The following is a 16,159-nucleotide window of genomic DNA, read 5'->3' as shown; positions in this document are numbered from 1 at the left end:
TATCTACCCAAATGAAAAAAAGTCATTTTATAAGAAAAGACACTTGCACCTGCATATTTATCACAGCACAATTCACAATTGCAAGGATACAGAATCAGGTTGATCATCACCTGATAAATGGATATAGAAAATGTGGTGTATATACACCATGGAGTACCTCTCAGCCATAAAAAAGAATGAAATCATGTCTTTTGCAGCAACTTGGATGGGACTGGAGAACATTATCCTAAGTGAAGTATCTCAGGAATGGAAAAACAAATACCACATGTTCTCACTTATAAGTGGGAGTTAAATGATGGGTATATATGATCATAAAGCGGTATAATGGGCATTGAAAACTAAGAAGGGGTGGACTGACAGGGGTGAGAGATAAAAATCTACCTATCGGGTACAATGTACACTATTCTGGTGACAGATACACCAGAGCCCTGACTTCAGCGTTATATAATTCATCCATGTAACAAAAAACACTTGTGACCCCTAAATCTATTGAAATAAATAAACAAGCAATAAGATGCCATTTAACACAAATAAATCACCAAACAAGTCAACAGAATGCCCCAAAATGGAAAAACTCTAAAAAAAACACACAGATTTTTTTGAGCAAGTACCAGCAAGAAAAAATGGATTTAGGAATATAAATAGATTGTTAAGCAATTTCTTTGCCCAAATTTTTTGTAGTCTGAGAGTAGACTGCTTCAAAATAGCCAATGCTGGCTATAGATAGCTCCTAAGAAGATCTACAGTGAGAAATAGTTATTACTCAAAACCAAGAGAAATTAAACAATGACTGTATTATATTAATTATGTTATACCATCATACTCATTAATTCATTCAAGCACAAATACATATCATCTATCATATGCTCAGCACCGTGAACAAACATAAAACTCTTCAAGAAAGTTACCTTAGATAAGCTATATCTCACATACAAGCATATGGCAAATGAGAGACAGTTTGGCTAATAAAAGCATTAGAACAGTGGTTAAAAGCACAAACTTTGGAGGCAAATACATTTAAATCTCAACTCTGCCTCTTACTAACTAAGTAATCTATGGCAATTTATATAATCTTTCTGTGCTTCTGCTGTCTCATCTAAAAATGGGAGTAATAATAACATTTAGTTCAAAGAGTTCTTACGAGAACTAAATTAACATATAGCATTACAACAGTCTCTGGCACATAGTAAGCACTCAGTGTACACTTTTAACTATATATAAGCTATGTGGAAAAAGCACAGGTTTTTGGAACAGCAATCCCCCACCCCGCAATCACTCCAACCCCATCAAAAACAAATATCAACATTGTTTGACGTAAATCTACTCAATAACTCTTTCTGGATAAATAGCAAGCTTTAATGTTAACTTTCAACCTTCTCTAAAGCACAAAGCTGGTAACATGTTTAGAAATAAATCTTGGTTCCATTCAACAAAATATTTACATCTTCCAAAAGACTGTATGTTATGTGTTAGAGATATAACAGCAACAGCAGCAAAATCCCAGCAACACAGCTAACAAAGTACCACATGGCAAAATCTTAATTAAGTATTTTACTAGCATCATCTCAGTTAAGGTTCAAAACAAACCCTAAATGGTATTACAATTATCATCATCATCATCATTATTATTGTCATTCCCATTTCATAGATGAGGAAACAGATTCACTCAGTTAGAGAAAGCAGGAGAAATAGGATTGACTGAGAAGTCTGACTCCAAAGACAACACTCTGAAATATTATACTATGCTACCTAAATAAGAAACAATTTCCCCTGTGTCTAGAGAGGAAGACACCAAAAAACTTACTTATACTTTAGCATAAAGTCACTAAGCAAGTTAACAATGACAGGGATGTACTGGATGCTATGGAAACAGAGGAGAGACAGCTAAATTAGACAAAGACTTTTAGGGGATATATTTTTACATTCAGAAGAATGAGGAAGAGTGGGAATTTGCTGGACTGGTAGCAATTTGCTGGGTATCAGTTTGAGAAAACAGGAATTGAATCAAAAGTTCATGTAATCTCTTTTTTAAGAAAAATATTTTAAAAATTATAAGGAGGCATATCTTTCTCATCCCTCCACCAGATTTAAAATCTCTGGTAGCAAAGAATGGTTAATCTCTATATCACCCACAGTATATATTCAAATATTGCCTTGAATTAATCTGTATTTTCAAATTGAACTGTGACCCTCACCCAACCCTGCTCCCAGGGTGACAAAAGAACAAGAACGCTAGTTCATTTGTTTGGGCTGACCTTTTGAAAAGTTTACATACTTTAAGAAAAAAACTTGTTTTTGAGGCAGTAGAATTCTTTCTTCAAATGAACTCCCATGGGGGAAGAACAATAAATAAGATGGATCAAAGTGGAGTTATTCTAACTCAGGGTCAGAAACCTTTTTCTGTAAAAGGCTAGATAGTAAATATTTTAGGCTTTGCAGGCCATATGGTCTCTGTCACAACTAATCAAGTCTGCTGCTATAGTGCAAAAGCAGACACAGACAATATGTAAACCAATCAGTGTGGTTATGTCCCAATAAAACTTTATTTATGGACACCAAAATTCAAACTTGAAATAATTTTCATGTGTCACAAAACCGTTCTTTTGATATTTTCCCAAGCCATTTAAAAACATTAAAACCATTCTTTGCTTACCAGTCATACAAAAATGGGCAATGGGGCTGGCAAATCTGGCCCAATAGCCTCAATTTGCTGACCCCTGTTCTAATTCAAGTCTCAGTCAAGATCTGGAGGCACACTCTATCTGCTATCTGTTCTCTGGGAAGAGGCTTAGAGGCTGGGGGTGGGGGTAAATTTCTTGTAATTTAGATTGTAACATCATTTTTTACTGCACATATAACTGATGCCCCCTCAGCACCGACCCCAATGTCCCTTCCTTTTCCGGTTTATGTCACAGCTCAGAAAATAACAAAATGGATTACCTGTAGCATAGAATTTTTTTAACAATGATAGAAGAGAAACAATGAATACTTAGTTTTTCATATGTGTTCTGCATATGAACTAAGAGCATATATATTCAGTTTGAATCATCATAATCTGGAACACTTGCTATTTCATATTTCACAAAAACAGCAGCATTAATCATTCACCTGGTGTACCACACATAATGTCCAACTGCATCATGTGATACAGTAAATTCTACCAGTAGCTTCTTCTGCAAACATAAAACTTCTCAACTTTTTGGCTGGTTACACAAGCTTCTTGCTAAAGGTGTGATATAACCATTTCTGCTATATAACTGAATTATGCCTTAGTAGTTTTGGTTTTTTCCCCATCTTCAGTGACAGACTTCATCACTTTCATCCTAGAAAGTACTGTATGACACTTCTAGAAAAATCTGCCTTGCTAAGGTTATCACTGTACTTTGTTACATGGCTTTCTGTAATAATCTGACAAAGTTTCATAGAAGACAATCTTTTGGAGACCTGAGAGAATGTACTTCAAGTCCAATAAAATAGTTTCTAGTCATCTACCACTACATTTCACATTTGTACTTCTCTATTTTTGGCTGTTAGTGCAAATCATATCACTTCCTAACACATACAAACCCAGATACTGTACGAACACTAAAGCTCTATTCATTATGTTTACATTAATTCTTTTAAAATGTTTGGGGATAAAATTACTATCACTTTTTCTCTGAAACTGCCAAATAACCTGTGTATTATTAATTGGTTTCAGAAAAATCACATCCTGACCAGTGGGTCTCAATTTTTTTGGTCTCAGGATTCCTCATAGTCTCAAAAATTATTGAGGACCTCAAAGAGCTTTTGTTTATGTACATGTCTAATGACATTCATCATATTAGAAATTAAAACTAAAAAAACTAAATATTATTATTTTACTTAAAAACAGCAATACACCCATTACAGTGTTAATGTAAACAACATATTTTTAATGAAAAAAATTTCCAAAAGAAAACAAGTTTATTGAGAAGAGTGGATTGTTTTACATTTTTGCAAATCTCTTCATCATCTGGCTTAATAGAACAATGCTGGATTCTTATGTCTGCTTCTGCATTCAATATGTGGCAATTTATTGTTTTGGGTACAGTATACAGAAAATTAAGCCATAAACAGATACGTAGTTGGAAAGGGAGAAGTATTTTAATAGCCTATTCTGCTGGGCGCAGTGCCTGACGCCTGTAATCCTAGCACTCTGGGAGGCCAACGCAGGAGAATTGCTTGAATTCAAGAGTTCAAGAATAGCCTGACCAAGAGCGAGACCCACATCTCTACAAAAAATTGAAAAAATTAGTTGGGCATGGTGGTGCACACCTGTAGTCCCAGCTACTGGGAAGGCCAAGGTAGGAGGATTGCTTGAGCCCAGGGGTTTGAGGTTGCAGTGAGCTGTGATGCTATCACTGCACTCTACCCAAGGTGACAAAGTGAGACTCTGTCTTAAAAAAAAAAAGCCTTTTCTGATAACTGTAGTATCAAAGAATAGCCATACCAAAACTCAACAAGCGATAGTTTCAGAAAGGTTCATTTTAACATAGAATATGCAACCATACTGGAGAGCTTTTTGTATACTGTGCATGCATGAAAGAATGAGTGGAAAAGGTAAATAGTGTCTTAGTATTAAAATGTGATCACCAAATATAAAATGTTTTTATTTTTTCTTTTACAGCAAGGTGAGGCAGTTTTCTCTATTATTATAACTTTTTTCCCCTGGTTGAAGAAAAATATGACCACAAATGTTTTAGTTGTTTTCTGAAGACAAGTCATTAGAACTGGACTCAAACTGTAATTTCAAACTATTGGAGAATGTTACTATTGCCAAAAGAAATATGAGAAACCTCAGACACAGCATGTGGGAGCTCCTCCTCAGGAAATCCTTCTGGTTCACTATTCCTGTAAATTTTAGCTGACAGAAAACACATATCATAACACCAGAAAGAATTTTGCTAAATGAAAAAGCCAAGAGCCTTTGGTTCTCGTGGCTGAAACATATTTTTGTAAGAAAAATAAACAAAAATGGACAGAAACCCCCAAAATTTTTGTTGAAGAAGGACTTCAAGAAAAATGACTCATTCAAGACCTACACTACTGGCACTGCATGCCACCTTCCCTCCCCAGCCCATGTAAAGATATCAGATCCCCTACCCTAATGGATACATAAAGTATGAACTATCCATTTAATGCACTGCTTAGTTTCTGCATGATCTATGATGCATTCTGTAAAGTGCCAGTATCATTATCGCTGGTTTGCTTTTTTTTTAAGAGACAGGGTTTCTCTCTGTTGCCCAGGCTCGAGTGCAGTAGCATGATCATAGTGCACTGTACCTTGAATTCCTGGGCTCAAGCGATCCTCCCGAATTAGGGCTACAGGCACGTGCCTGGCTATTTAAAAAAATTTTTTTTGTAGAGGCAGGGGTCTCGCTATGTTGACCAGGCTGGTTCAACTCCTGGCTTCAACTGACCCGCCCTCTTCAGCCTCCCGAAACACTGGGATTACAGGTGTGAGCCACCGTACCTGGCCTGCATTTTAAAATGAAGGTTAACTAGTTCAGAAATCGAAGTGATGGGTAAAATGCTTTATTACTAGCTTCACTCTTCCAAACTGCTTTAAACCTTTACAGATAGAACAAGTTGCAAACTTTCAGGTCTATGACCAGAGAGGAATAGGCCAAAGATGGCAGAATTAGGCAACTCACTTGATAATAAATATTAATACTTACTGAACATCCCCTATGTGACAGGAAACATAGATAAAACAAATGCGATAAAAGAAAACAAGTTGAGGTCTTTGCTAAAATGTTTCATCCTGTGATACTTCTGATAAGACTGTGGTTTATCGGGCTTTCAACATTACCAAGGAGAATACTGAGTGGTCTGGTACTTTTTAGGAAGGCTCTGTTTTTGGAAAATTCTCTTGGTCTCAGCATCCTTAAGTACAAAATAAGAATGTTATGAGACTCTTAAACTTGTTCATGTGGTAAAATGAAATTCATGATGCTCTCTGAGAAACAAGATAAAAAAGTGATATGCTAAAATATAGACTTTTGTACTAAACCAAATGCCATGTTATCCTACGCAATCAGCTAAATCCAGAATATAGAAATTCTACAGATCAAATTATCCACTTTCTTCAACAAATAAATGACATAAAAAAGGTAAGGGGTGGGAAAAATGTTAAAGACTAGAGGGACATTATCACCTAAATGCAACATATGGACCTTGCTTCAATCCTGGTGGGAACAACTGTAAGAAGACATTTTTGAGAATTTGAGGAAATCTAAACACAGACCAGGTATTAGATATTAGGGAATTATTATTAATTTTGTTAGATGAGATAACTGTATTGGGGTTATCATTTTTTAAAAAAGTTAGGTCTTAGTCCATTTTGTATTGCTATAACAGAATACCTGACACTGGGTAATTTATAAAGAAAAGAGGTTTATTTAGTTCACAGCTCTGTAGGCTGAGAAGTTCAAGGACATGGTGCTGGCTTACGGCAAGGATTTTCCTGCTGCAACATAACATGGCAAAAGGTCAAAGGGGAAGTGGACACACGTGAAGGGGCCAAACACGAAGGGCGTCCTCATTTTTTAACAACCCATTCTTATAGGAACTAATCCATTCTCAAGAAAATGAATCCAGTTTTGAGAAAGAACTCACTCACTACCATAAGAACGGCACCAAGCCACCCACAAGGGCATAGCCCACATGACCTAAATGCCTCCCAATTAGGCCACTCCTCTTAAAGGTTCCACCTCCCAAGCTGTTATGTTGGCAATTAAATTTCAACATGAGTTGTGGTGAAGACAAACCACATCCAAACCATAGCAAGTACTTATCTGTTACAGATACATATGATGCATTTACAGGTGAAATTAGGTGATGTCTGGGATTTGCTTTAAAATACTCCAAGACAAAAGGTGGGGATGGGAGAAGATGAGACAGTTTGATAAAATGTTAACAGCTGCTGAAGCTGAAGCTGGGTGATAGGTACACGGTGTTTTCATTGTAGTATTCTCTTTTTATATGTAATTTTAAAGTCTATAATAACTATCTTTTAAAAATCAGATGCTATATTTTCCTAGATACTGGTATGAAAGGTTTAAAAAATATAATGGTAAAAAAATTGAAAAACTTCGACTTATTATTTTAAGCTGAGGGAAGATTAGCTTAGATGTTATTTATTTATTTTGTTTTTTATAAATTTTTTATTTCAGAATATGACGGGGGTACAAACGTTTAGGTTATATATATTGCCTTTGCACTGCCCAAGTCAGAGCTACAAGTGTGCCCATCCCCCAGACAGTGCACACCGCACACATTAGATGTGAATTTACCTATCCCCCCCCCCCCCCCCGCTCCCACCTGCCCAACACCCAAAGAATGTTACTACCATATATGCACATAAGTGTTGTTCAATTAGTACCAATTAAATTGTAAGTACATGTGGTGTTTGCTAATCCATTCTTACGATACTTCATTTAGAAGAATGGTCTCCAGTTCCATCCAGGATAATACAAGTGGTGTTAGTTCACCATCATTTTTTGTGGTGGAGCGGTACTCCATGGTATACGTATACCACATTTATTAATCCTCCACCTGTAGTCCCACATACTCAGGAGGCTTAGGTGGGAGGATCACTTAAGGCCAGAAGTTTGAGGCTGTAGTGCACCATGATCACACCTGTGAATAGCCACTGCACTCCATCCAGCCTTGGCAACGTAACAAGAACTGGCTCTAAAAAAAATTATTTTTTTAGTTCAAAAAACAAAACAAAACAAAACAAAAAACTCAAGTCTTACAAACCTCCATATAGTGGTAGTGGTACTTTTAATAAACCTATAAAAACAACTCATTGAAAATGAAGAAAAAAATACAGCTGACATATGATGCAACATTTTTTAATTTACAGTAAGTCCATATAAACCAATAAGAAAAATACTTTTTAAACTGTAGAAATCAGTATAAAACGATATAAAGAGGTGGTTCAAAGAAAAAAATACAAATAGGTTAATACAAATGAAAACACAATCTTTGAAGAAATACATATTAAAATAAAGATGTAATTTTTATCTGTTAGTTGGCAACAGTTAAGAAGTCTGAGAATTTTTAGTGTTGACAAGCGACTCTTAGTGGGAGTACAGGTATAAACGTATAAACGCAAATATCCATTGACCTAGCAATTCCATTATTAGGCATCTATCCTATAGATATAAAAGTATGATATGGAAAAAACTAAAATAAAATAAAAACAATAAACTACATTCTACATGAAATGAGAAAAAAAGTATGATAAACTATACATACAAGAATACTAACTACTGCAACCACTTAAGCACACCATTTGTTTTTTTAAAAAACCACAAAAATCAAATTATACAATATACTTATGTGTTTCACATACATACACACACACATATATATTACTATATACATACACACATATATAAGAATGTAATTGCACTGAAGATAGTCTGGAAGAAAATATACCAAAGTCACTACAGTGGGTACTTCTGGGGAGAAAAGGAGACCTGGGGAGGAAAAAAGGGAATAAAGGAGAGCTAATGTTTTCTCTGTATTATTTGAATTTTTTGTAATGAGAACATATTCATGTATTATCTGTGCGGGGGAAAAAGTACCCAGCATAAGGCTTGCAAAAAAGGTGCTCAATTAAATTAGTTTAGCAAATTAGTGGAATGATCCTATGCACTTTTCCATACAAAAACTACTAATCTACTTCTACTATTACACATTCTTTTATTTAAAATGTCAGAACTATAACAAAACCACACTATTAGGTCTGGCAAAATAGTAACTATTGTCAGATGTTATTTGGGCTCTGCAGTCTATATTAAAACAAAAAAGCAACAAGAAAACACAGGCACACCAGGTACTAACAGAGAAGACTGTATGAGGCACAAAGCACTGGCACAGAAACCTGAAATTGCGTAATATTTGAGAAGAAACGTTAACGTTAACTTCCCTCCTATCTGAATCTGTGCTCAACCTGGTTCAAAGGACCAAGCTACAGAATTCCAGTTACTTTGACTTCCAATCCCAAATTACAGAATTCAAGTTACTTACAGGTAGCTTTTTGTTAAAACTTTGTATCCATTTTTAATTTCTTTAAGGAAAAGATATCAGTAATTAAAGGTATTTGATGGAATCATACCTGCCTTGAAATAATTATTTATTAGTTATTTTAAAACATTTTAAAAATCTCTTCTCTTGGAATATCGCTTAAAACTATAGATCTAAATGTGATTATGACATATAGAACAGCAATTCTCTTTTTTGAAAAATGCCATTGAAAAGGATAAACTCCCATTGTTAATTGCTACAATTTCCATATTTCTTTCTAGGCTAGCTGTAGAACAATACAAAATAAACTGATGAGGAAGACTGTCATTAACAAATTATACAAGGCAGCAATTTTCTCAATTTTTAATGAAGCTGCTTAAAGAGTTAAACAATGTCAAAATTAACAAAACCCTACAACGGAAAATAAATTTCCCATCATCAATATAGAAATGCCAATATAGTGAATTTCTATAGAATTTTCACTTATCTTTAATTCAGTACAGAATTAGAAAGTATAATTTGAAATTAAATACTTACTGCCTTTCCCTCCCTTAAACCTTGGATAATACCATAGGATAGTAACCTGCAAAATTAAAGATATTACAAACTAATAGGAAATACTTTTTGGAGTTTACATATTTCAACATAACTCCTAAATTACTATATACCAAGAAAGTCCTAAATCCAAGCATTAATCAGCAAAGCAAACCCTAATCATAGAATTAAATAAGACTAAGCTAAGAGGGTCCATTAAAATTGGCTCAACTAATTAAACTACTCACAGACGGCATAGTTTTAATTTCTCCAGTTGACCTAGATGAAAATTTTCTGCCGCTTGTCCATACTCTCTTATGATCCATACGCTTCTTTCTTTGAAGATTCCCACTTGTTTCTCCAGAACTACAGTACAAAATGGCCACGGAATTGGAGGGCGTGCCTTTGTCATTACTAAGCATTTTCCTATCAGAAGCAGCTCTTTGAAAAAAACATGAACATTATTTCTCCAGTGCTATTATTACTCAGCAACTGTAGAAGAAAATAATAGGAAGAGTGGGGTTTTAAAAATGCCTTCAAAGGATGTTATTTAATATTAGTGTTTATTTAAAAGTTTTTAAATAAACCAGTAGTAGGTGAGACATATATTTATAAATTTTCCAGGCTGCAGGCTTCTAATATTTTCCACTGAAATGCCTCTTACCCAATTAATCTTATATGAGATGTAATAAACAGCAGAAAGCTCTTAAAAGAGTAACTTTAAGACTTTTCTGTACGATAGTATAAATGTACTTAAGTAAAATAGTATCTAAGTCCAAAAACTAAATAAAAATCCAACATACCCAGGCCAGGGGCAGTGGCTGACACCTATAAATCCTAGCCTTCTGGGAGGCCAATATGAGAAGATCACTTGGGGTCAGGAGTTCAAGACCAGCCTGAGCAAGAGTGAGACCCCTGTCTCTACAAAAAATAGAAAAATTAACTGGGCATGGTGGTTTGAGCCTATAGCCTCAGCTACTTGGGAGGCTGAGGCAGGCAGATCACTTGAGCCCAGGAGTTTGAGGTTGCAGTGAGCTAGGCTGACGCCATGGCACTCTAGCCCGGGCAACAGAGTGAGACTCTGTTCCCCCCCACCAAAAAAAAATCAAACATACTAATCAAAAGAAAGACTAAGAGATACAAAGGGAGGAAATTGACTTGCACAGCTTATATACTCAACTGACTAATACTAACTAGCAACAGTGAATTTGTCTTAACTAAGTGGAAAGAATATAGCAATAGTGGATTGAGTTCTCCTGGGTTCCGAAGCTACCTTAATATTTTCTGAAATCTGGTTAATTAACCAGTATATATTGAGCACTTACTAGATACAGAGTAGAATCAAGGAGAAGTAAAACTATCATTTTTAATTGTTAAAAAACAAAAAGGCCGGAAGATCAAACACAATTGGCAAAATGTTGAGTGTGAGAAGAGTGAGAAATAAATATTAAAATAAGGTTTGGATATTACAAGATCACATTCAACCTTATATTCTTTTCTCCCTATCCCAAATTAGAGAGAGAGAGAGAAAGAGATCTTGTCTTTCTGTGAAGAGATAAAAGGAAGAACTTTCTCTCAAAATGATTAATTATTCCCTGTCTTAGAAAGGGAGTGTCTGCAATGAAAAGTAAAAGAAGGACAAGGTATGTATTGAAGAAGAAAACTCATTTTAATAACGATCTTAAAAAGATATGAAATGAAAGGTTGTGGATCAATCAGGAAAATCTCAACAATAAGAGACAGGTGGCTATTGTCTGTCAACTACACAAATTACAACACAGATTTAAAAGTAAAGGACATCTTCAAATATATTATTTCAAATAAAGAGTAGTGGGCATTTTGATTTGCAGTAGTGGAAATAATAACAACAACAGGAAGTCTCAATGGATACTGTAAGCAATTCTCAAAAAATCCAGAGGCAATGAAGTTAGCATACTAATACTGTTCCATTTTGGAGTACACTGAACTTTAGGCATTTTCTCCTAGATCCTTAAGGCATGATTTGCTTCTAGGAGCTCAGGGAACGCTCGGTACAGAACCAGGGAAAACTAAAATTGAGTCACTGGAAATGAGTAGATTCTCTTCCTATATTTCCTAATTAATGAAAGTCTCTAAGGACCTACTCTCATTTACTCAACACAGTAGATAACTTCAGATCCCCTAGAACAGATTTAAGAAAAATTTCAGGCCGGGCGCGGTGGCTCATGCCTGTAATACTAGCACTCTGGGAGGCCGAGGCGGGTGGATCGTTTGAGCTCAGGAGTTCAAGACCAGCCTGAGCAAGAGTGAGACCCCTGTCTCTACTAAAAATAGAAAGAAATTATATGGACAACTAAAAATATACATAGAAAAAGTTAGCCGGGCATGGTGGCGCATGCCTGTAGTCCCAGCTACTCGGGAGGCTGAGGAAGGAGGATTGCTTGAGCCCAGGAGTTTGAGGTTGCTGTGAGCTAGGCTGATGCCACGGCACTCACTCTAGCCCGGGCAACAAAGCGAGACTCTGTCTCAAAAAAATAAAAATCAGAAAAAGAAAAATTTCATACTAAAGGATGATCTGGGCCAAGAGTGGGTGGCTCATGCCTATAATCCCAGCACTTTGGGAGGCCGAGGTAGGTGGATGGCTTGCAGCCAGGAGTTCAAGACCAGCCTGAGCAAGAGAAAGACCCCATCTCTGAAAAAAAATAGAAAAGCTAGCCAGGAGTGGTGGCACATGCCTGTAGTTCTAGCTACTCAGAAGGCTGAGGCAGGAGGATCACTTGAGCCCAGGAGTTTAAGGCTGCAGTGAGCTATGACTAAGCTACAGCCTGGGCAACAGGGCAAGACTCTGTCCCCTCCCCCCCCAAAAAAAGATGCTCTGGTATAAAGTATGATCATGTTACAATTGGGAAACAAGCTCTAGAGAAATTAAGTGATTCATTCAGGATCTCATTGCTAACTAACATCAGTCTGTCTCTTGACTTCTAGTCTAGTCCTCTTTCTACAATGCTTTTTAAAAAATGAAAACCTTTGATGAAACTGCATAAAATACTAAGGAGACCATGTTAGCACTGTGTATCATACCTTGAGACAAAGGGACTTGCATGTTAATATATGCAATAAAACATACATAAAAGAGAGACGTACTTACTACTTTTTTGGAATGTTTAGACTTAAAAATCTATATTGGAGCCCTGAGGATATGTGAAGAAACCAAAATAAAAGAAACAACCCAACACAAATAGAAAAAAAAGCAGACTTGCTCCCCAAGAATGATATTTATAATTTATATTAAACAAGTAATTTCTTCTTGCATATCTAGTGATTAAACTAGATTGGTCTTAATGGTGAATCTTTTATGTCAATAGGGTTGTGATTTAATAATGCCATTAATAAATATTCTTTCTATTATGAATTGTGATAAAAGCATGAATTTTGCTATGCCTCTAATCTTAGCTACTATTTAGAACTAGATTACATTACATAATGCAGTTTTAGGGCTTTATGTTTAACAAACTGAAACCAAAGATACATTTTAAGGAAAAATGAGATGACATAATAATACCTTAAATTTTATATGTATGATTATTCCAGATAGCAAGATCCATTATCCAAATAGCAAATGTTGTCCATGTATAAATTCATAGACAAGAACAATTTTCTTCCATTAGTCAAATCAATAATGCAGCCAGGAAAGAATCTACAAATATCACTTAGGAAAAAAATGCCTTAATGCTCTTCAGAGATGTATAATAGTCCTTAAAAATACAAAGAAATAAGAATGTCTGACGGAAGAGAGGGATTTTTTAAAGCTTTCTTTCTTTTAAATGTGGGAGATTTTCTGAGAGTCATTTCTTTTCGTTTAATAGATTAAGTGCTATGGGCAAAAAAAGCACCCAAAGCTGAATATACTACCAACAAAGGGTTAACATTTAATAATTTATGCAGAAGTATGAAAGATGGAGGAGGGAAAGAGGTCATGATAAAAGGGACAAAAATTATCTTTTTCAGTCAGGAACAAAGGCTAAGAGGGAGAATTAATTTAAATAAATACCAAAAACCTTTGCCAGTAAAGAGTTCACCTGCAGAGAATAAGGTTACCAAGGACAGAGATTTGAAGAGAGTGTAACAGATTCCTTGAAGACAACATTGTGTCTGTTAGAAGGAAGTTACAAAGAAATGGTTTAGATTCATTACAAATAACACAAAGAGGTAGAAAAATTAGTCCCTCATATAAAGAAGTCTTATTTCCTGGCACAATTCCCCCTAGGAATAACAGGGTTTAAGATAGAATGAATGACTCAAAGTTTCTGTGATTAATTTATAATAAAAAAAATCTGAAAGTAAAGAAAGCAACATCAGAACTTTTAACAGCTTTCTAAGGGGACTAGAGAATCTTACTCTCAAAACATCTTAATTAACGGTGACAATAACAGAACAAAATGACAATCTTGGTCATTTCAGTATTTATTTTGCTTAATATTCATGTTAGACATGGTGTCTGTCATTTTCTAAACTTTGTCCTGTTGCTGTTACAGTCCAAGAGTTGTCCAAGACTGAGGTTAGGCTATCTTTCCCAATTCAGCCTCTTGGGGTAAGATGATTATAGATTGAAGGTTCCGATTAAAATAAATTATCTTAGAGAAAAAAGCATTCAGGCTCCAATATGATGGAATTAACCTTGAAGGTAGATAGGGAATCTAGCTCTGATGAAATGAAGGTGGTCAGATTCTAGGAATTGGGCCTGGGCACCTCACTCTTCCTTTCCTCCCTTAGTCCCTTCTCCTACACGATCTTCCAGTACACTTCTACTCCTCTCAGACTCGGAGAACTCAATGCTAACCTCTGGAAAGAGAAATACAAATGACCAAAACTATAAGAAAAGATGATAAAATTTGCTAATATTCCAGGAAATAGCAATTAAAACAAGATACCTCAAAAGAGTTTTAAGGGATGGGATGTTGTTGGGATACTTTCTAAAACTTTGCATTATTTAAAATTTTAAAACAAATTAATTTTTTTTGAGACAGGGTCTCACTCTGTTACTCACGCTAGAGCACAACAGCATCATGATATCTCACTGAAACCTTGAATCCCTGGACTCAAGTGATCCTCCTGAGTAGCTGAGACTATAGGTATGTGCCACCATGCCCCACTAATTTTTAAATTTTTTGTAGAAATGAGGTCTCACTATGTTGCTCAGGCTAGTCTCAAACTTCTATCCTCAAGTGATTCTCCTGCCTTGGCCTCCCAAAGTGTTGGGGATTAACAGGCATGAGCCACCACGCCTGGCCTAAAATTTTTAATTTTAGTGCAGCATGTGACTCTCTGGGTAAGTCTCAAGACATAAATGAGTCGACTCTGAAGATCATTAATATAACAGTATTACAACAAATATGCCAAAAATATCACAGTTAAATTTTCTTAGGGGAGGAGCGGTTAGGCCCTGTGATGGATATGGTAGACTGGTTTGTCCACCTTCATTCTATCTTCTTTCAGATATCTCTTGTACTGCAGAAGCAGGAAAGCTACATCTGACATTTCCCAAATTATCTTGCAGCTAGGGTGCTAGACAAATTAATAAATTAGGCTTCTCCCAAGTAGGTATATCTGTGAGAGATTTGGAAGGTGGAAGAGAAGCAGAGATCCACTTCTTGCTCCTTTGGCTTTCTCTCTTTCTTTCCTCCTACCCCCCATTCTTTTTGCTATAAAACAAAGCTGTGGCAGCAAAATGTTTTTATAGCAGTGTTCTAATATGTATTTTACAGCTTCTTGGTAACACAGAGGCAGCTGTGGTACAGACAGTGGAGGGGCTCTGAGTTCCAGTACCAATGGATCACTTTGTTAGGTTATTGATAAGCAGATGTGTTGATGGCTTCTCGATTCCTGGATTGTAACATGATCATGATCATGTGTTTTTGGCCTCATGAGCATAGCAACCTCGGTAAAGCTTGATCCTTTTTAGCCCTTCCAACAATCATCTAACCGCTAATTCCCTGTATAAAATCACTTTCTGCTTACAGTAGATAGACAGGTTTCTGTTTTCTGCACTAGGATGTATGGATAACATTGTACTTAGTATCCAGAAGCAGGGCTCACTTAGCAGAATCTGAAATATGTTCCACCAGCTAGGCTGAGTAATCTAGTGGTAGACATTAAGCTTTCAGCTCTTCAAAAGAAGGCTTTTCTCTGTGTGTGACCTGAGATTTAAACTGAATAAAAGTGGTAAAGTGGGTGGGTGAAGAGGGGGTGTTGCAGTTCTCATAGTTGGAAAAGCCAAAAGGCAAGAAATAAGATGGTTCCCCCAAGCCTTTCCCAGAAACCTCCCCAAAATAATAGGAACCAGCCAGCTGCAAAACTCTGATTAAGAGTGATATCTCTCCAACCAAGTCTCAATCAAGGTGCTTGCCGTTAAATTGAAAAAGAGGGAGAAAAGATCCAGAACAGAAACAGTAAATAATCTACAGCCTTTAGATTTAAGAACTATATCTAGATGGGCTCTGTAGCTTTGGTTACTTGTATACGAAACTGTTTGGAAGCAAACAGACTGGACACCTACTATATTTCAGGAAACTGTACTGCCAAAGGA

At 36.0% G+C, this 16,159-nt stretch overlaps 1 protein-coding gene across 1 annotated transcript in view; it reads right to left on the bottom strand.

Annotated features, from left to right (window-relative positions):
- Window positions 1–16,159, bottom strand: part of VEZT (vezatin, adherens junctions transmembrane protein) — a 56,505-nt gene that overhangs the window by 33,246 nt on the left and 7,100 nt on the right. The gene's annotated exons all lie outside the window — the stretch shown is intronic.

Source organism: Eulemur rufifrons, chromosome 16 (assembly GCF_041146395.1).
Source record: "Eulemur rufifrons isolate Redbay chromosome 16, OSU_ERuf_1, whole genome shotgun sequence".
Classification (NCBI taxonomy): Eukaryota; Metazoa; Chordata; class Mammalia; order Primates; family Lemuridae; genus Eulemur; species Eulemur rufifrons.
Note: the sequence above shows the minus strand (reverse complement) of the source record. Positions and strands in the feature narration are given on the sequence as shown.